Source organism: Micromys minutus (assembly GCF_963924665.1).
Source record: "Micromys minutus genome assembly, chromosome: 8".
Lineage (NCBI taxonomy): Eukaryota > Metazoa > Chordata > Mammalia > Rodentia > Muridae > Micromys > Micromys minutus.
The window spans coordinates 11,727,889-11,749,954 of NC_137977.1; the positions used below are offsets into that span (position 1 = coordinate 11,727,889).

Genomic DNA, 22,066 nt, shown 5'->3' on the forward strand with positions numbered 1-22,066 from the left:
TTTCAGTTTAGTTTTATCCCCAACTTTCTCTCAATAGACCCCTGTGGTTGATATCATCCACAGTCACAAACCTCCTATGTTCCTATTCCTCTTGCATACATAGGTTGGTGTGCAGCTCTTTCCTGTGCTGTGCTCATAGAAAATGGCAAACAGATGAAGCAGGCTAGGAAGACAAGATTTTGTCAGAGCAGCACAGCCTGCCCTATCCTGAAGGACACAGCCCTTCACCAGCTCTGTTCCCCCTGACCATCCCCTTCAAAGTGCAGCTGCCCATAGAGTTATTACACCTCAAAGTCACATTCACACGTGAGTTGTGGATGTATTGTTGAAGACAAAATCTAAAGGAAATTCCAAGGAAGATAATTGAGATCAACCATCTTGATGATGATCAACATCTGTTCCACACATTTGCCAGATTGCTAGTAGAGGGTTGCCCAACACAGGCGGCCATCTTGATTTAAAACAGAGAAGGTATCCATTTTATGAGAGGAAGGAGATGGATTTAGAGCACACTAAAGGCTCCCAGGAAATTTGGTGGAAATTCAGAGTAAGTGTTTGGAAATGCAGCCGGAGACTTGGGAAGAAGTTAAGGATGTAGATCTGGATTCGGAAGCCACCTCCAGACATGAAAACTGAACTCAGACATGAATTGAACATGTGAGGGAATTGATAGTGAGGGAAATAATTAATATTAGAAACACCTCCATTTGGCACACAGAAAGACAAAGACAGGCAAGGAATGGGAAGTCTGATGACATCCCCATTCATCCTGAGAGCTGAGAATATCGGATCTTCATTAATAAAGTCATTTACATTTGAATTTCAGGGTTTTTAATGAGGAGGCAAAATGTACATCTTCTTAACAATCCATTTATGTGCTCCAATATTAAAATAGATGAGCCATCCAACAGGCAGCTGGGCATTATCTGTAATGAAAAGCAAAATGATTTTTTAATTCAATGTCCGAGAACCAATATATCACGATTTAAAGCAAAAAAAATGAACTTTTGGAGCAAGTATGATTTTCTCTGCTCTGTGGCCAACCTTTTGTTCATTTCACCAACATCTGCTCATCTACATGTCTGGGGTACTGTGGGAATGGTCATTGTGGGGTGGCTACTCTATTCTTACGCCCCTTTTAATACCAACTTCTTCTGCAAGCGTGCTAGGCTTCACATTTGCTATGATGACCTCAGCAGCTAATGAGCTCGTACTGTCTAAACTTTGGTATCCGGGCACTAGGATAGATCCTGGTTTGTTCTCACTGGACCTGCAACGAGCTGGCTGGGAACATATGTTGTGGTAGTTGATATTGTCAACTTGACAAGATCTAGAATCACCTAGGAGACAAACCTCTGAGCGTGTCTGTGAGTCTGAATTAACCCGGGTAGGAAGATACACCCTAAATGTGGGTAGCACCGTCCCAAGGCTGTGGTTCCAGGCGGAATAAAAAGGAGAGAGTCAGCTGGACAGCTTTGGCTGCTCTGGGCCTCTTCACCCGCAGTGTCTCACTTCTGCCCCCATTCTTTCCTTGGCACTATGGAAAATAAACCCCTCCTCCCTTGGGTTGCATTTGCTGGCACTTTCTCAAAGCAACACGGGAAATAATTAACACCAGTCCCGTCTTAGAGCTTGAGAGTTGGGCAGCGAAGATGCAACTAGGGTTAGCCGGTGTCAAAGAATGTGCTGTAAACCTTGTACTTTAAAGTGTGATCCTCTAACAAGCATTTGCATCACACCGGAGTTCACTAGCCGCTCCGAATCTCAGCTCAGTGCTGGATCCACTGGAAACAGAATTGGTTCCTAACAAGGTCACCAGAGAATCCTGCGAGAAAGGTGTTGAATGAGTGTTGTGCTAAGTCAACCCCTACAAAGACTCCACTTGACAAGCACTGGGGGAGAGGCATCCTTCCCCTAAGTTAGCAGGGAAGGGTAGGGGCAGCAGGCTAAGATTGACCCTGCTCTCTGGGGAATAAAGGAAGGAGTCTCACAGTGTGTTTCCATGTCAGACACTAGAGAGGACTGTGAACAGCAGGGGTCGGGACCACGTCCAAGAGCAGCAGATACTGAGCCTGTACTGAGTCCAGAACATTTTCTTAGTTCATTTCATTAAAAACAACTGCTGCTGTTCCAGACGGACAAGTGCCCGCACCAATCAGCTTCCGGAATAAGCCTCCCCAGTCCGAAATCTATTTTCCAGCTAGAACCCGAACATCAACAGAATCAAAAGGTAGATTTGGAAGCTCGGTGTAGATACTAAGTCATTAATCGCGGTAACTGACTAAGAGACGCTTCTTTTAATTAATATTCGTGAAAAAAAAATAGTTTGCCCCTTATTCTCCGCCAGTCCCAGGAATGAGTGCAAATAGTTTAGGGGTGCTGTGCAGATCCCGGGCGAGGGTACTTCAGGGTGGGGCATCACCTTTGAATGCTTTCTGCAAGCCTTGCCCTCCTTTCTGCTCCTGGCTGGATACAGACATCAGCCTTCTCCATTTCTCCCCAGGCACTTTTCCCTTATTCACTAGCTTAGCCCGCCTGACCCAGAGTTTCTCAGAGAACACCTCGTCCCTATGGGTCCCCTCCCCAGCTGGGGTCTCCACCTGCACCCTGCACCCAGGAGAAGAGGCTGCGCCAAGGGGGCTCTCCCGAGTGGACTCTGACGGTGGCAGACGACGAGTCACGTGAGTCTGTGGAGGCGGAGCGTGGCCGGCTGAGTGGGAGGAGAAAACAAAGCCCCCAGCTGTCAGCAGAAGAAGGAGGCGACAACGCCGGAGCAGGTGAGTCAAGTACGTTCAAAGCTGTACAGCCCTAGCGCGCCCGACACCCTTTGCCCTGGGTCGGTCCCTCCCAGGCCGGGCGTTGGCCGCGCCTCTCCCACCCACGCCTGGGTCTGCTGTCTGCAGATCGCGGAGCAATAGGATCCCGGGGTCTTCAAGCCCATCAAGAAGTTATCCAGCCTCGGGTGTGCGCGCAGCTGGGCTCCTACGGGTCGTCCCTGTCTTTGGGGGGAGGTGGGGGGCTAGAGCGGTACACCAGTGGAAAATAAAGGTAGTGAGGGCTGCCACGCTGGCAGACACAAAGTGCACTGGCCGAAGAGTGAAGGCTGGGGACATCTAGGAGAAGGGGACTTGTAGGTGGGAGCCTCCAGTGCTGGGCCCCTTCTGCTAGAGGACTGGGACACCAACCGGGACGAGAGGCTCCGGAGCTGCTAGAAGCTGCGCACTTTGGGGGCAGATCTAGAAGTGCGGCGCCCGCCCACCGTCTGGAGTGTGTTCCCGAATCCCCAAACTCTGGGGCCGCCTCTAGTGTGCCCTGTGCAGAGACAGGGGTCTCACGACTGGGACCGATCACTCCTGGATCCGGGCGTGTGGCAAGGAAAGTGGGTTGTTTGTCTGCTCCTGGGTTGTTTGGCAGGCAACACCCGCAGAGAGAGCGCTACTAGAAGACCACTACACTGGTTTAGAGGAGCATTCTTCGGTCTACCCTTCCAAGTGCTGCGCCGAAGCCAGAAGTGATGCTGTAAAAGCTTAGAAAGAGGGGTGGACTCAAAAAGACCCTCTGCTCTGAACCTGAGCGTTAGGCAACGCGGACTTCTGAAAGAGAGAAAGGGTCAGGTCACCCCTAGAGTTACTTTGCCTAGCCAGTGTCAAAGGCGCAGCTGCAGCCTTGGAGGAAAGGGACAGCAGCCATTGGACCAGGAGCCTTTGTCTTAACCTCCAGTCCCCTTCTGTTAGTCCCCATTGGACCAATGGCGCGCTGAGTAATTAATATTCCGAACATTAGTTGTCCCTTCATCTCGGCACAGACGGTCCTGCGGGCCCTACTTCCGCCCCCTACTCACAGCGGGTGTTCACCACCTCCTCAGGTCCAAGCCTTCCCTAGGGGGAAAAAAACAATAAAAGAAAAGAAAGGAAGTGATCTGGACCCACTAAGCAAAAAGATAATGCCAAAAACACTACAGAGGGGTCAGGGCAAAAATCAAGGGTTAAGTGAATGCCCACACCGCGCATGCCCGCGTGCGAGGAGGGAAGGAGTCGCAGGAACTTTCTTGATTAGCATAAGTATCTGCCCCGGGGCCAGGCTGTGCGGGGCGGAGGCTCTGCCCAAGCTTAGGTGCAAGAGAGGCCAGTCTTGCGTGAGCTCTGGGGAACCGGCTTCTAATCTGAGGGGACCGCGGGGTGCGACTTGGCGGAACAAGACGCTAGGATGAAGCAGATCAGAGATCAACGGGTAATCAGAAAGGTAAAGTGGGGTGCTTCTTTTGAACACTAGATTTTAGCAAGCAAGGATAGGGGGTGGGGTGCTCGCCAGGCAGCGTCCCACTAGGAAACAAGTCGCTTCGCTGTCACTTTTGCCTACCAAGCTAAACATCCCTTGCAGATGATCTCTGAAAAGGGGTGGTCTTTGGGTAAGCTTCACAAGAAAGCTTCCTTCACATGGGCAAACGATGCTGCTTCGAAGCTCTGGTTTCCAAACTAGGCTTCGTCACAGAATCACCTGTGGAGAATTTGGGAATTCCTGGTCTCTACATCCCATCCTAAACCGTTTAAGTCGGATTGTTGCTGGGGGTGGAGAGAGAACTCGGCATTATTAGTATTAAAACCTCCAGGTGATTCCACTACATAGCAAGTTGAGAACCACTTTGTTAACAGCAACATGGTTGTGAGACAAGAAGCTACTTTAACTACTTGAGTGGGTGAGAAAGAGAGAGAAGACACTGAAACTGGGGTGCCAGTGACTCACACTGTAGGGCAGGCGACTGTCATCTGGAAGCCTGGCAGGTTGTGACAGCTCCCTACAACATTTTCCCCTTCCCTGTCTAGGGTCTGGTTATTGCTGGCTGTTTGGAAGCTCACTGCCCATGCCTAGTGTGTGCACTGTTGTTAAGGGAGACAGATAGAAACTTACGTTCTGGTCATGACGCATGTGTAGCAGGCAGCAGGGAAACCCAGCAGAAATAAAGCATAAGCAGCCTGGTGAGTCAGCAGGCTGCGCTCCAGCGCCTGCCCAGTGAGTAGGAAGTCATTATGGCTTGTCTTTATTGACCGGCACACACTCCACTCCTTTGAAAGCACATCTTAGTATCTGACCAGGATGTTTGCTTGTCGAAGCCTCTCCCTCTTCCAACACCCAGTCCTACCTGCTTTGAATAATACAAGCTGCTGTTAGCAGGGACACTGAAGGCAACTAGACAGCCTGTCCTTTCCTTGGTGGATGGCACATTTTAAAAGGTTCTCGGGAAAGTGTATAGTAGTTTGGGTTATATCGGGTACAAGAAATAGAGAGAAGGAATTTGCAGTGTGTACACTTTTTAAGTTTTTTAAAGTGCCATAGACTATTTGATATGTTCAGGGCTGATTTTGATAAGCTGCTTACATAGAAATGGCTATACCTAAATTTTATATGAAATTTTAGTTGCTGTTGATCAAACTTCTCTTCCTCTGTCTCTCTCTGTCTCTGTCTCTGTCTCTCTCTTTCTCTCTCTCTCTCTCTCTCTCTCTGTGTGTGTGTGTGTGTGTGTGTGTATTACTTGAGTACACCTATACACATAGGGGGTTGAACCTAGAGTGTGCTGAGCCACACACATTCCAAGCTCCTAGCTGTTCAACCTATACAATTCAGACTTAGAAAGTCAAAAAAAGACAAGTTTCACATTTTTCCTCTCATCTACAGATCCTAGACTTTAATTTTTATATGTTTGTGTGTATGTGGGGGATCGTCACATTAGAAAGGTGACCATGAGAGTGTAAGAAAAATACGTAAAGAGAGGGAGGGAAAGTATAGTAGCCTATGTGGGGCATAAGAACAGGAGGGTCTTCTGGAGATGTAGAGGATGCTATGGGAAGGAAAGGAAGGAGGTCAGAAGAGAGGACCAAAAAGAACAAAGTAGGTATAAAAATGCCACAAAGGAAACTCACTACTTTGTAGACTAACTTTATTTATCTATTTATTCATTTATTTTAGTTAATTTATTTATTATATGTAAGTACACTGTAGCTGTCTTCAGACACATCAGAAGAGGGCATCAGATCTTATTACAGATGGTTGTGAGTCACCATGTGGTTGCTGGGATTTAAACTCGGGACCTCAGGAAGAGCAGCCAGTGCTCTTAACCACTGAGCCATCTCTCCAGCCTGTAGGCTAACTTTAATTTTTAAAATTACATGCTAATTTTTTTAAAGTTGGCAAAAAAATAAATAAAAAATCATAGGCCAGGCTCACCTCTGAAATCCTAGTACTTTGAGGCTGATCTAGGAGGATAGCCCTGGGGTTTGAGCCAGCCTACACTTTTAGTGAGGGCCTGTCAATAAATAAATAAATATGAACTAGTCCCAAAGGATGACTGTCAGATATTGCATTAAATATACTTATTTTCTCTGTTTTTGTTACTGTCCCTCTCCTCTCCTGACTCCCCTCTCAGTATGTCACTGTCACTCTGCATGCCACTTACAGGATGCTTTCTCCCCCCTTTCTCAGTTTCCTTTGGGACCAGCATCGCCTGATACACAGTGGGCACTGGATCCCTTGTACCTGTGTTACGGCGGCCATATGCACTGCTTGGGACTGTGCATTCTCTGTAGACCTTTATGGCCCTATACTTCAGCCAGGCTTTGTCTTAGACATGCTGCTTGTTTGTTCTCAAGACTATCAGAAGGCGATAAGATCACTGGGAAACAATACCTCCTACGTGCCGTCAGCTTCGTTACATTCCACGTTCTATAATCTGGGTGTATAGAAGCCAAAGTCTTCTTGTAGCTCTGGAACAGCTATAAAATGACAGCTAATGTCTTCAGTAAGCTTCTTTGAGTAACAGTGTGCTTTGAGCATAAACTGTAACTGTTAGGATGCTGGGGTCACACTCATGGATCAAAGGTTCATTTCGCAGAAGCTCACTCTCATAGGAAAAGAGCCTGTCCAACTGTAAGTGCCTTAAGGAATTCATTAGTCAGGAGTGGGTTCACAATAGTGTGTTCAGTAGGTTAATGGTTAACCGGCTTCTATTCTCATCTGCCTACTGGTCTTCCTAAAATAGAACATGAATGTAGCTTCGTGGTGAAGCACCGCTTAGCACATTCAAGGACCTGGATTCAATGGCCAGTGCATACAAATGTGTATCGATATATTTAAAAGTAGGAATTCTGTTTTATTTTGACTGGTTCTCCCTGCTCACAAGTAAATAAAGGCTTATAGGATTTTCCAAAGGCCGATGTGATGTAAATAGAGCCATTCCTACTTTCTAAAATTTTGACTGATTTTTGGAGATCTATAAGAAATTAGGGAGCTACAATGCTTAGGGTGGAAAGATTATAAGAGCTAGAAGTGGGGGACTGTTTAAGGAAACAGCATCTTCCAGACATGACAGGGTAGGTTTACATATGAACTCAGATTGTGACAGCGCCCACAAGACCACGTAAGGTCAAACCAGACAGAAATCCCAGCCCAGAGGAGAGGAGGTGGGATAAAGCCCCACCTCAGCCACAGAGCATTTGGAAGTGACAACTCCTGGGAGGGCAAAGAGTTAATCTCCTTCAGGTGGCACTAGATACACTAACCAGAGTCCAGGGCAGGCCTCATGCTCAGGAGCAGTTGGCCAACACAAAATGGACTTCATGTTTATAGTTGCTTTTTTCTTTTCATATTTGTTTGGTTGGTTTTATTTTGGTTTGGTTTGGTTTTCAAAACAGGGTTTCTCTGTGTAGCCCTGACTGTCCTGGAACTGAATGTATAAATCAGGCTTTGAACTCAGAGATCTGCCTAACTCTGCCTCTGGAGTGGAGGAAATAAAGGAGTGTGCCACCACCAGGCTGGTTGTTTGTTTGTTTGTTTGAAGAGTGAGAGATAATATGAAATTGGGTGGGGGAAAAGAGATCTAGGAAGAGATGGGAAATGGAAAGAATATGATAAAAATACATTGTGTGAAATTCTCAAAACACAAATTCTATTTGAAAAAAAAAAAGTCACATAATTACTGCTGGCCAATTCTATGCCCTGATGCAGAGATAGAAATGAACCTAAATTCACAGTTTCATGTCATTCAGGGATCCACAGGCTATGGCCCACCATCTGCTTTTATATGATTAATTTTTTAAATATTTATTTATTATATATAAGTACACTGTACTTGTCTTCAGACACAGAAGAGGGCATCAGATCTTATTATAAATGTGAGTCACCATCTGGTTGCTGGGATTTGAACTCAGGACCTCTGGAAGAACAGTCAGTGCTCTTTACCACTGAACTAACTCTCCAGATCATGATTAATCTTTATGGCTTCTCATAATTGAAAAAAAAAATTAAAGTATCTAGAGACCCCTGAAAATGCCATAAAAACTCAAAATTTTGGGTCCAAAATCAAGTTTCATTAGACTATTCCCTGCCTGTATGTTTACATGTTTCATGTGTGTGTTTACATGTTTCATGTGTGTTTACATGTTCACAGTGGCTTCTTTGCACAGCTCTGCCACAGTGGGAGTGGTATGAAGGATGTGTTGTTCACAGAGCCTAGAACACTTGTTGAATGTTAACATCAAAAATTTCAGTCAGGCATCTAGCTTTCTCCGAGTTACTCAGTTTACTCCAATCTAAATAAGCACCTAACACTTAAACCCTTGCTAAATCTAGGTCAGATAATCACTAAAGACAGAAGATAGTATTTTTTTAATGTTTCCTTGTGTGTATATTTATTTTGTAACAACGGTTTATTCCTCGATAATGTAGACTCTGCTAACACAGTTAAACATGGAAGCTGTAAAGAGAAAAGCTAAGTAAGCCCAAAGGATACACTATCAGCCTGTCCTTGATTCTAGAGTTCTTGAAAAATGTAAAGCCACGCCCCCTCATGATCTGGGTCCTTTAGATGTGGGGACTTCTCTCACTGTGTGGTCCTGGCCCACCTAAACTTGCTCTGCTCAAGCTTCTTGCAGCTTGCTTCTGACTCTGCCTCCCAGCTCTGAGACTCCAAGCATGCACCAGCATACCTTGGCATATGTATACTTACTGCTTTAGCATTTGAAGGCCTAATTTTGAGATTTTTTTTTCAGCTATAAATAGTTTGCATCAGTAATTTATACACTTAAAGTGTGGTGGGGAAGCTGGGGGAAAATAAACAGAAAATAATATCTACGTACATTACAACTCTGCTGAGGCTGACTACATCATTACATCCTGGCCTGTACAATTGCTTTAGACTTTGCAAATTCGAAGATAGATAATATGTTGATCCAGAAATTCCTATGAACCCCTCCAATAGGGCTGGACTGATTACTACTGACTAGGATTGGAAAGAGTAACTGCATTGTCTCAGCATCTTGTTTCCTGATGTCCTTCAGTCAGGGGACTTCCTCCTCTGGATGACTTGTCATTGCCACAAATGAATTTGCAAATGAGTTTCACTTCAAACAGAGCCACAGTCTGAATGGCTGGAGTCCCCTTCATCCCTACCACTCATGAAACATGGTGTCCTTTTCTTCTCTAAGTTCAACCAAGTGTTATTGTAAAATCTGGGGTAACTGGCATGAGCCAAGTTATTTCTAAAAACAAAACTCAAAGTCATAAATGCATTTACCCCCAGTAGGGTTGCTAATAGAGCTGTTGTAAGGATTACTGACTCCCAAGTTGATTCCCCACTAGTCTTCCTGTCTTAACTGAGAACCTGCCTTTCAGTAACATCCCTGGTGATCCATTAGAGACATTAACCTTTTTAAAATTGGGTTCTAAGAAGCACATCCTAGCCCCTAACCACTGCCTCCACCTGCTAATCCAGACCCCCCATTCTAACTGGGTAAGGCCTATGTTATAACCATTTGAAAATCTTGCTAGTTTAAAATAGTCTAAAAATAAATAATATATAAAATTCTGTCTAAAATATCAATGCTTGTTAAATCCCAGTACCACTGAGGAATGGTCTTAGGCCGACGTGAATGTTACAAGTTGGCGGTTTTGGATGGGTGTTAAGGGAGAGATGTACACATAAGGTTGTCCAACAAAAGGCTGAGTACACCTCCTAAGCTCTAGAACCTAGGGGCTGCAAAGGTACACAGAGAATGCATAACAGACACAAGGCTGTTCTCATCCTGAAACATATATCTTTCCCTGTATAAAAACCTACACATTTTATATCCTTAAAAATCTCAGACCTTGACTTTCTTCCTCATTTTCTGCCTCTTAGCTGTGATAAGCACCATCTACCCGACCCTGCATTTAAAGAGCCTCACCCTGGGGTTTCCTTTCCCTCATCCTAGGTCGTCAGAAGTAATTTTACATCAGACTTAAGGCTAGGAGAGATGGCTCAGCAGTCAAGAGCACTTGCTGCTCTTGCAGAGGACCCAGGTTTGGTTCCCAGCAACCACATTTGGTAGTTCACAACTGCCTGTAACTCTGGTTCCAGGAGATCCAATACTTTATTCCAGTCTCTGTAGGCATTTGTACATGTGTGATACACAAATTCATACAGACAACACATGCACATGCACACATACACACACATACATGCAAATACATACACATACATACACATGCCTAAACTATAAAAATCACTAAGCAACAAAAGAGTATTCTATAACTTGTTTTTTGTTTTTCGGGTTTTTTTTTTTTTTTTTTTTTTTTTTTTTGTGGGGACAGACAATTTGGCAAGGCCAGGGAAGATCAGCCCCTGTTTTGAGTAGTGAAGGTACAGTTGGGGCTTTAGAATCAGTGCCCCAAACAAGAACCATCCGTTAGCCAGAGCTATTGTTTATCTTATTTAAAAGGAACCGGGGCCTCCTGGTACTACTTACTAACTTCACTCACAATCAACCACACAGATGAAAAGTAGTGTAATATATTCCAGCATCTGTGGCCTCTCCTCCTTCAGAGTCTGTTGCTATCCCTATCTATCACCATGGACACAAGCTGCTGCCCGATCTGCATCTGAGTCTGGCTTTGCCACCTCTAGAGAAGAGTACATTAGGTTTTCTTTCTGGCCTCAACTTTATCCTGTCGATGTGTGGTAACACTCTTCAGGGTAATTTGCTCAGACCCAGGACCTTGGGTGGGGTTGGGAACATCTCGACACCTCTGAGTGTGGCATGTTAGGCAATCAGATGCAGGTGAGCCATCAGCTTGAGTAGGAAGAAGGATTTCGTTCTGTGTCTGGAAACATCAAGCTGAGCTCACCTGAGTCATCTTTTCCCATGGGGCTAAGGGCTCATCCCAAGGGAAAGAAATTCTTAACTGGCCACTTTGGGGTAGGGGAGGTTGTTGAGTTTGCTGTTAGAGTTAACTTTCTACCTCTCTGAAATTGTGGTTGCTGATCCTAAGTGAGGGTGCTAGAGATTTTTAAAATTAAAACAACTACTGACAACAAGGAGAATTATAGAAGTGATTGCCAACAAGGAAAGGGGGACATCTACTAAAGTGCCCTATAGAAAGCAAGAGTTAGGATCAGAAAGGGCCATTCCTACCTAGCCTTCTTTGCTCAAAAGTTAACTCTAAACAACGGTCTTGCTTCAGAATTTACTCACGTCAGATAGAAGACCATTCCATCTGTTTTTCTTAGTCACTGTAAGGCAGTTCGAGCCAGTGGTCAGGAGACATGTTTTAACTGTTCTTGTTTGAACTGTGTATAATGTGCAACTCCAGACAGCTCAGTGCACTGCTGGGGGGCTCTAGTCCTATCAGGAAATGATAGCCTCATGCCTTTACCTGTCCTCGGTTCACAAAATATCTCTGTGCTCTGAAAGGTGGCTAATAAGTCATTTTTACAGTAAAACATCACAAGCCATATGTTCTTTCCTTTGAGGGATCCATAAATTAATTTCTAAGCTCAAGGAAAACATGTAGCTTTAATAATCTGCCAAGGAGTTGAATTATTTAGTTATACTGGAATATTTAGCAGTAACAGTGAGTTCAACTATCTAATAATTTAATTTATTTAGAGTTCCATGCCAGCTCCTCAGAAGCCTAAAGGAGTAAGATTTCTGGCACAGCATATACATTAATACTAAAGCCATCCACTCGCAGGCAGATGTGGTGTCATACACCTTAACTCCAACTAGGGAGATTGAAGCAATATCATGTGTTCTAAGCCAGCCTGGGCTACATAGTACATTCCAGGCCAGCCTGGGTTACACGGTGAGACGCCATTAAAAAAGATAGTTAATCAACAATAAAGCAAAAACCTCTTCTTAGAAACTCCTCAGCTGTTCACACATTCCTGCCTATGCAACTGGTTCCCATGAATGGTCACCACTGGGTCCTCCCTCATCCATCAGCTGGGCCTAGAAATAAAGACCCTGTCACTACCGTCTCCGACCAGCAGAAAAGGACATCTATAATAGCTTGCTGAAGAAGAGGGAAGACAGTGGTCCAGAGACCTGAAAGTTAATGTCCAGGGACATAGGACAAGCCATCCTTTCCTTCCCAGGACCATGGTGCCACTGCACTGTCAGCTGGTCCAGGACACTTTGCCACTTCTGCTGGGCTCAGTCAGAGCTGGTTGTGTTAACCTGTCTCAGATGAACAGCGGAGGGTCTCGGGGTCCGTCCACAGCTCCGTGAATCATATACTTTGCACGGTTTGTGCTAAGCCAAAGTGTTTGGAAGCTGCAGGGGACTTAGGGGGATCATTTCATGTGCCCTCCTTTTCTTCCAGATAAAGACAGCCATGGAGAATTTTCTACTATAATGGCCTAGAAGTTGCCATGGTTTTGCATGGCACAAACAAACACCTTCGGCAAGTTATTATCGATGGTGTCTTTACTTCTAAGTTGATTGATAACGGAGGACCAGTGGTGACCATTCATGGGAACCAGTTCATGGGCAGGAATGTGTGAACAGCTGGGAAGTTTCTAAGATGTTTTTGCCTTATTGTTGATTATTTTTTTAATGGAGTTTAGTTTATATCTTGCTGTTATGGTGCTTGATCTTAGCTTGCCTAACTCCAATGCACCTTGAGAAAAGGCAGTAAGGATCCTTCTCTGGGATTTATTAGGGTCCCTTCTGTCAAGCTGTCTTAGATCCCTTAAGATAGGATGTTGTGGGGCTAGCCATATAGCTTAGATCTCCTAGTCTGTGGAAATTTTGGGGTTCAATGTCTGCTGAAGGAAAAGTTTTTAAAGGGATTCCCTTGATGTGTTTTAGTTACTGGGCTTTCCTGCCGCTAATTGTTATTGATTGCTTCTGACTCTGCAACACTCTGATCCAGTGTTCAAAGAGAGTGTTCAAATTCAGGGGTGGTTGGTTGGGTGTTTTGTGCACACATATGTGTATATGCATGTGTGTGTGTGTGTGTGTGTGTGTGTGTGTGTGTGTGTGTAGGTGTGTGTGGGTGCATTTGTGATGTGAGTTCACATTGGAGGGCAGAGGACAACCTGCCTCCTCAGGCCACACCCACTTTGTGGCTGTTGACTGGAGGGTTTGTTTGCTTGTTTGTTTGTTTGAAACAGGGTCTCTCTTGGTGGCCAGCAAGCCTGGGGACATGACTGTCTCTGCCCCTTCAGCACTGGGATTATAGTTATGCAGTGACACACCCAGCTTCCTATGTGGGTTCTACAGTTGGGTCTCAGCTCTTTAATCTTTCAAAGCAAGTACTTTACTAACTGAGCTATTTTTCCAGCATGTCAATTGTCGAATAATGATCATAACATTGTCTTTCTGCTTATGTAAATGTTTATGGTAGCTAAGGACTTTTTATGAACAGCAGCAATTTTTATGTAGACACACTTTATAGAAAGTTATAAACACAAAAGCCCAGAACGTAAATAGCATTGCCTAAAGTCACATAATTGGGGAAAAATTGAAGCCAGGGATCTTTACTGTGGTTCCAATGTTTCTATCAGACAGGGTTATCGATCATAGCTGGATTCTCAGGGATTCAGAAGTCTTCTTAACCCATAAAGTTACTGAACTATAGCAGTGATCCAACCTCCAAGGACCTCCTGTTTCTCTCAGAAAGATCCTTAACAGTTCACACTGAAGAGATGTAGATGGTTTGAGTTCACCATGGACAGGGTCCCTTGGCCTTCTGGAATTTGTAGACACTTCTCTGTCTCCAATCCCAGTGCATCAAGAGAGGGCATGATGAGCTGTTTAGCAACATGGCTGAAACTGCAGGCTGTCTCAGGTGTTTGGAGTTAGGTGCTTTGGGGAAAACTGATGGTGTCATCTCAGGACAGACATGTGGACAGCCTCAGTACAACTGGCTTGGAAACAACGGGGGCAAGATTTAAGGCTCTAGTTTATTGTGTGCTTCAGATGGAGCAGCAAATCACATGACCACGCTCCCATCTCTCAAACACAGTGGATGTCTGTGTGCTGGCTTAAAGTCTCCATTGTTCAGACAAATAAAAGTAGGGCTAAAGAAATGACTCAATTGCAAGTGTTTGCCTCACAAGCATTAGGACCACAATTTAGATTTCCCTCACCCTCAAAAACAAACACCCAGGACCCAGAACCGCACATGCCTGTAAGCCTAGAACTGGGGTCGAAGAAATGGGGGAGGGGAGGGATGTCCTGAGGCTTATTGGCTAGCCAGTGTAAATAAATTAGTTCAATAATAAACCTTGTCTTAAGAATAAATGAATAAGGTAAAGCATGAAGGAAGACACACATGACAGCCTCTGCCCTCCACACATACATGCACATGGGCATACATATGCATGCACACAGACGTGCCCAAGAAAAATAACAATTATTTCACTGAAGGTACTCATATAATGAGAACCAGAGCTATCCATTCTGATCAGCAGAGGGGAAATAATCAAAGTTTATTGTAATCAATCTCAGTGCATTTGCAGAGTAATTGAGTGACTAATTGAGTCCATAAAGAGGGCATTCCCTAAGGACCTAAGAGCTGGACAAATCCTTTATCCTGAAGGATCAGAGGTGTGACAGGACAAGGACAGTGACAGCACACTAATGCCCCAGAATGGACTTTCCACCTTAGTTTTACTTTGGTTCATTGCAGAGTCTCAACTATGAATGGATGTGCTCGAATAAGGATCAGCTGAGTGAATGGGCCATCTGGCTAAGTGCGTTAGGTTGCCATAGTAGCAGGTTTTGGAAAAAGCCCTGAGAGAAGGGAGAGAAGGCGTGTACCTTGCAATTCTAGGGGTGGTCCTCAGACCAACAGCATCAGAGTCACCTGGAAGCTTTTTAAAAGGGGATAAATACTAGCCTCCCACACCTACCCATTGCTACTGACTCACAATCTGCATCTTTTAACAAGATTGCCCAGTGAATCATAAAGTCTGAGTACCATCTTAGCAGAGATTGAGAGGCAAGATACTCACTTCCCAGAGTGAAAAACACAATGACTTATACACCCTGCACGGTAGTCAAGACAGGAGAAGTCACACCCTGCACAGTAGTCAAGACAGTAGCAATCATACCCTGCACACTAGTCAAGTCAGTGGCAGTGATAAATCTTCCCCTTTATGTCCTCACTCTCCCTGTCAGTAGCAATACAGTCACAGGCCTTGGATTATTATTAGTAGTAATAGTAGTATTACTAGTATAATAAGTATAGTTCTAAGACTGCCACCTAACCAGCCTATAAATCTTCTGGCCACACTGTGTAGATCTTCTTCATCTAGCATGGTGCCTGGCATATGACAGATTTGTATAGTGGTAGCAAAACCTGCAGCTGCACAGGCTGACAAACATTGGCTTGGGCTCAACCCTGCCACAGCCTCAGTTCTTGCATCTGTAAGACATGGAGAAGCATACCCCTCCTGGGATTTGGAAGGAAAAGAACTTTATGATGCAATGTATTAACAAAGCACCTGGTGCACAGTAGCTGTCCTAACGTGGTGTCAATTGACTCGAGTGTGTCCAGTGACTGAGGGACAAATGGAAAGATAGGAACCTTATATTAAAAAAATATAAACCTGAGAAGCTGGTGTCCTGTTAACTGCTGCCATACATAAAGCTAATTTTAAATTATAAGGGGCACAGGAAGTGTAACACAAGGAAAGGGGAGCAGGGTCAGGATGAACTTGCACGAAACATGTGGTTAGGAACCAGGAGGCCGACATTTGCACAGCTGCAGACGTATCAGCTATTGGCTCTCTGTATGATTTGGTTTCTCCTCCTGAACAGTAAAATCCACAAAGCACTCTTTCTTTCATAGAAAGAAGCATCCTGCAGCTTGTTCTGAAGTGTGCAGTGTAGGAAATCATACCTTATTCATACCTGTGTCCCTACCTACTTCTCAACACAGTATTGAGCTCATAGGAGCTGGCCACAGTGTAGGGATGCCCAGTGGGATTCTAGCATGTGCTCTCTGTGGAGATGAAGACCTCACCCCTAACACCTTATTCCTTAGAGCAGCGGTTCTCATCCTTCCTAATGCTGCGACCCTTTAATACCCTCACATCGTGTTGACTTCCAACTATAAAACTATTTCATTTCTGCTTCATTACTATAATTTTGTTACTGTTGTGGATTGTAATATAGATATCTCATATGCAAGATATCTGACATGTGACACACACCCTAGGATCGAAACTCATTGTTTGAGAACCCTGGCTTAGCACAGTATCCTTGGGGGTGCAAAAGAAATGGCCATTGGATTAGTGTCTAAAGGGGCTTCTTGAAGGTGGAGGTGAGTAGGTTCGAGAGAAAATGATGGGGAAAGTGAAGAAACGCTGAGTCAGAATTTGTGTCTACAAGTTAGAGCCCAAGAATGTTCCTACAGGAATGTCACAAAGGAGAGAAAAACTCTTACCAAAAGGCATCCAGGAGATTCTCTGAGGGGGCAGCAGGGAAGTTATGATTTGAAAGCTAATACTTAAAATTTTGCAAATTTTTACAGTAGCCAGATGTAACACTTGCCTATAATCCCAACACTCAGGAAGCAGAGGCAGGAAGATCACTATAATTTGGAAGGCAGCCTAGTCTATACAGCAACTTCCAAGCTAATGCAGATTACACACCACAACCTGGCCTCACAAAAGAATAAACCATGTCTGGTTTCTGGCACCCACATAGTGGATCACAACACCCATAACTCTAGTTCCAAAGGACCCCGTGCTTGCTTCTCACCATAAGCACTGCTATATACATGACATGCATAAGACAACACACTCAGACACATAAATCATGAAGAAAAATTATATAAAAAATCAATAGATATAATGGGAGAAAGTTTCTTTAAAAAACAAAACAAAACTCCAAGTAGGGCTGGTGAGACACTCAATCACATATAGACCTGGGTTCAATCCCCAGAAACTACCTAAGAACCCCCAAAATGGTAATATTCAAGCTTTTAATCCCAGTATTGGGAGTCAGAGACCAGAGAATTTCTGGGTCTCGTGGATCTATTAGATTTAACCTATTCAGTGAATTTCAGGTTAAAGAGAAATGTCACCATCTCAAAGAAAGAAGAGGGATAGTAGCTGAAATATGACAACACTTCAGGTTGACCTCTTCATCCCACAGACATGTGAACACACAAGTCCACCCACATGTCAGCATACATGCACATGCAAATGTTTCCACAGTGGACATTGTGGTGGGATTTCCTCCTTTAAACAGCATCTCACTGAGAGTGTGATTGGAGCTTCACCCGTGGCACATCCTAGAGTATTTCCTAGTCAGATGGAGTTCACCATCCATCCTCCATTCAAAGGATCTCAAATGTAGATTCCTCTCCAAAACAAAGCCCACAGCAGAGGCTCTAAGAGCAGTCCTGGGCTCTGCACATGGGCTTAGACAGGAAACTTATGTCCGGACGCTATGCCAACATTTCCACAGCTCCAGTCACTTACTAACACATTTCACAGACTCTGAAAATATTATGGATTAAAATGAGAGTCTTAAAAGATTTTTCACGAAGCACAAAGCAAAAGGTGAAGTCACCCATGTTTTGAGGGAGATCATGCCCCCTGAACACCAGTGTCCTGACATCCCTGTCACCCTATCAAAGCCCTGTAACGCTTTTAATATGCTGCTTCCTTGGTGGGCCAGGAGAATAACAGACGACAAAGTCGGGACACATGGAAAGCGTGTCTTAAGTTTCCACCATGTCTCAAACACTGTTTGTATCCTAAGCTCTGGTGGGAACATGAAACTGAAGCTCTCCGAACAACTTTCCTGCTTCGCTGTACTTGGTGTCAACCCCACGCACAGCAAAGGGCTATTCTCTACTTACCGCTTTCCCAGGGACATGTGACTAAACATGGATAAAGGCTTGGCTTACAATGCATGCAATATTTCTTATGGATGTAGTTTGCCTTGGTGTTTTGGTGTGTTTTTTGTTTGCTTTTGTGTTTGGGGGAACACTTTTTGTTCTGGTTTTTGAAGAATTTCGCTTTCTTAGTACCACTCCCTTAAAAAAAAAAAAAAAAAAAAAAAAAAAAAAAAAAAAAAACCTAAAATAGAAAGGGGCAATCTTAAAAATTATTTTTGTTCTGGTTCACATGGGAAGTAACAGATGGAGAAATAAGGATTCCAAAAAGAGATGGTTATGTTGTGCTCGGAAGAAAAGGAGCCAAATTTGTAGCTATCACTTGGGATTGTCCTTTCAGTGTATGGAAACCAAAGCATGTAGCCCTGAGAAGTTTATACCACCATTACCACGCATAAACTTCAGCATATACTACCCAAATCCCTTATCATCAGGCAATATGTTTTAAAGTCCTTAAATACACAGCATGGATCATTCGGCAATTTGTCTTTCTTAAGGAGAGTGAGTCATGCCAGACTTGATATCCAAGCCCCCATGTAACCTGACCTCCTTTGCCAGCACATGCCCTCCCTCACTGGTTTTTGGTTTCTCTGGTGTGTGCTGAGCCCCGTGTTTCCCGGCAGTGAGCAGCCCTAGGCTGCCCCTGGAGAGGCCACAATCCTAGCTCAAGACCGCTAATTGATGTTGGTGCTTGCTGGAAGCTGGTATCAAGCAAGATCAGTCTCAGGATTAATAGCATGTGCCTCTCTGTTAATAAGATGCCCTGTTCCTAGGAAGTGATGGACGGCCCACAGGATAGAATAGGATCTGCAGCTGGAGCCATTCAGTATCTCAGAATGGAGTAGGGAGTTTGGAATTCAGGATACAACTCATTCTGGAGACCTGGGAAGGCTAAGCCAAGCCCTGAGAGGAAACCTAGGCTCAGGCCTCAGCTGTGACACCTTCTTGAAAAAGCTGGGGGCAACTGGGGAGGCCTGGTGCTGTATCTAGGAACAGAAGGATTTCACCTCCTGTAGATCAGAGGGTATACTGGCCAGCTACAGAGCAGAAAGAATAATAAATTATCCAGTGGCATGCATGATTGGAGATACTTTTGCATCCATGTTTCCTCCTGATAGATCTTATGTTCCTACTGTTTTGTGGCTAGGCATAAAGACAGCAATTGTATGAGTTCAGGGTGGAGAAATCTTCCTAGGTGAAACAGGTATTCTGTGCCATACCTTGTACGTAAGATGCTGGAATTCTGAGATGTTTGAAAACAGAGGATTGGAAACATCTAGAGAGTAGACTTCTATGAAACAGAAAATGCGCTCTGCTTGATCCTGCCATGATTTGTATCCTAACATTTTTTTTTAATTAAAAAGAAATCATAGAAAGCAGTTCTGGCTTATTGCTGCCTGCTTCTGAAGAAGAGTTGCCTGGTGCTCAAAATGACAGAAAGCACAGGCTGTATGAAGGATAAAATGAGGGACATGCTATAGTCAGGTTTAAAAATAGACCACCTTGCGTTGTCCAAAAAATCCAGGAGAGAAGACAAATTCTATTCCTATGCAGATAGATGTGGGCTTCAGGGGGATTCCTGCTCAGGGTAAACTTCAGAGAATCTAGATTCATCAAAATGCATGAAGTATCAAGCTGGTATTTGGAACTCACTTCCGGCTTTCACTGCATGCATCTGTATCAATGTTTAGAATTTTGATGAAGAATTGGATGGACTGGAGGCTGGAGAGATGACTCAGAGGTTAAGAGCACTTGCTGTTCTTACATAGGACCTAGATGGGGTTCCCCGCATCCTTACTGTGGCTCACTACTCTCTTTAACGCCAGTTCTGGGAGATCCAAGACCCTTTTCTGACCTGCATGGAACCAGACATTCCCATGCTGCACAAACATCCATGCCGGCAAAACACTCATGCACATAAAAAAATGGAAAATGGAAGTGTAGGAAGATTACATCAGAGAAAACTTTAAATTATTCATCAAGGAAACTCTTGCACAGTTCATTTAGGTTGCTTTTAGCAAAATCTGTGCCTTTTGGGCTGGAGAGAAGGTTCAGCGGTTAAGAGTACTGGGTGTGTTCTTCCAGGGGTTCTGAGTTCGATCACACATACACATAAATATAGATACATTTTTTTAAAAAGGCCAGTCCTTTGATACATCTTAGAAACTGCTTAGGGGGAAAAAAAGACATAGGTAAACAAGGAGGAAATCTTTGGGATCCAGGGTCTAGCAAATATTTTTAGTTTTGACATCAGAATTCTAGTCTGTTGAAAGAAATGAGATAAAATGGTCTTTATCAAAATTAAGAACTTCTTCCCAGGTGAAGCAGACAGAAATGCAAATTTTGAACTAGGAGAAACATTTTGTCTCTGAGAAAGAAGGAATATCTGGGATATCAAAATTGAACAGTAGTTGAAGAAAAAAATTGGAAATGGGTAAAATAAATAACAATAAAAACGCATTTAGGTAAGGCAGAAGGGCAGAGAGCTAGGTGGGCACAGGGGAGGACACCTGATACCACTGGGTACCAGGCAGCTGAAGATTAAATGGCACAGCCTACGTCTGGGGACATTGGCCAGCTGAAATGAGGGCAAGTTATAAGAGGGCATGAAGTCAAACTAGATTGTTTCTAAGTTGTTTGTAAGACTTGGCAATGGAAAAGCCCAGTTCCTTCCTTCCTTCCTTCCTTCCTTCCTTCCTTCCTTCCTTCCTTTCTTCCTCCCTCCCTTCCTTCCTCCCTCCCTCATCAATTTTATTTATTTAATGTTATAGGTGCTTTGACCGCATGTTCACATGCACACCAGAAGAGAGAGCACTGAGTCCCGTTATTTTGGGAGCTGCCATGTGGGTGCTGGGAACTGAATCTAAATGCCCTGCAAAAGCAGGAAGAGCCCTCTCCAAGTCATCTCCCCAGCCCCCAGGGACTGGCTCTTACAATTCAAAGTGTGGGAAAGAGAGAACAGAGAGGTGTAAGGTCTGTGAGGTATATCCCCGCCCACTGTACGTCTCCCCCATTACTCTAAGCCTCATTGCTCTGAGCCTCTGTTTTGTTCATGAGATGGTTTTATCTAATAAAATTAAATTAAATAGTAAAGTGTCTAGCACATACAGAGTTCCACAGATGAGCTCATGATTCTCCAAGCTGCTCTGTCACAGCTGCTGAGAAATTAGCAACTGGCTGTTTTGGGTAAACAAAGAAAGGTCACTTGTGTATAAATGAGACAGAATCTTGTAAGGGCTAATTATCTAGTTTGTAGATAAACTTACGCTCCTGCCTCAGAGCTTGGTAGGCAACCTCTTGTTTGGTAACAAAGCTACTGAGAACTAATTTAATTTTTAAAAGGCAAATAAAAGTTGTATTCTAATGCTGTTAAGATTTCTGAAAAATTGGGAGACTTAGGAGTCAAAACTGTTGAAAACTGGATTTTTTAATTTGATTTTAAGTTTATGAAACTAGTATTAAACTATAGAAACATATAAAATACCCCCACAGATGTAAATTCTGTTACAAAACATATGGACATTTATTCTACCTGAGATATATATATAATTAGTGAGTTTATCTAAATCTAATTCTTACAAGCATTACTATAAAATTTTCTGCCTTTTAAATATGGCAGAGAATTAAGTTTTTATCTGAACTTTGAACCCTACAGGTAAGTTTCTCTTATCTGAATGCTTAGCACCAGATATGAGATTTCAACAGTTTTGAATATTTTTTAGTATTTGCATACACATAATGAGGTTTCTTAAGGCTGGGCCCCATATCTAAACACAGAATTCATCTTGTTTTATATATGCCTTGGGCATATAGCCTAAGGTCATTTAATAGTTTAAATACTTGTCTACATAAAACAGTCTTAGGGTGTGACATCCTCTACTTGTAGCTTCATGTCACCATT

The 22,066-nt window shown here is 43.8% G+C and overlaps 1 protein-coding gene across 1 annotated transcript in view; it reads left to right on the plus strand.

Annotated features, from left to right (window-relative positions):
* The first annotated feature begins 2,745 nt into the window (after nucleotides 1–2,745).
* MAPRE2 (microtubule associated protein RP/EB family member 2) overlaps nucleotides 2,746–22,066 on the plus strand; it is a 124,874-nt gene continuing 105,553 nt past the window's right edge. The window contains exon 1 of the mRNA XM_080920194.1: nucleotides 2,746–2,777. The gene's annotated coding sequence lies outside the window, so the exon portion shown is untranslated. The remainder of the gene's footprint in view (nucleotides 2,778–22,066) is intronic.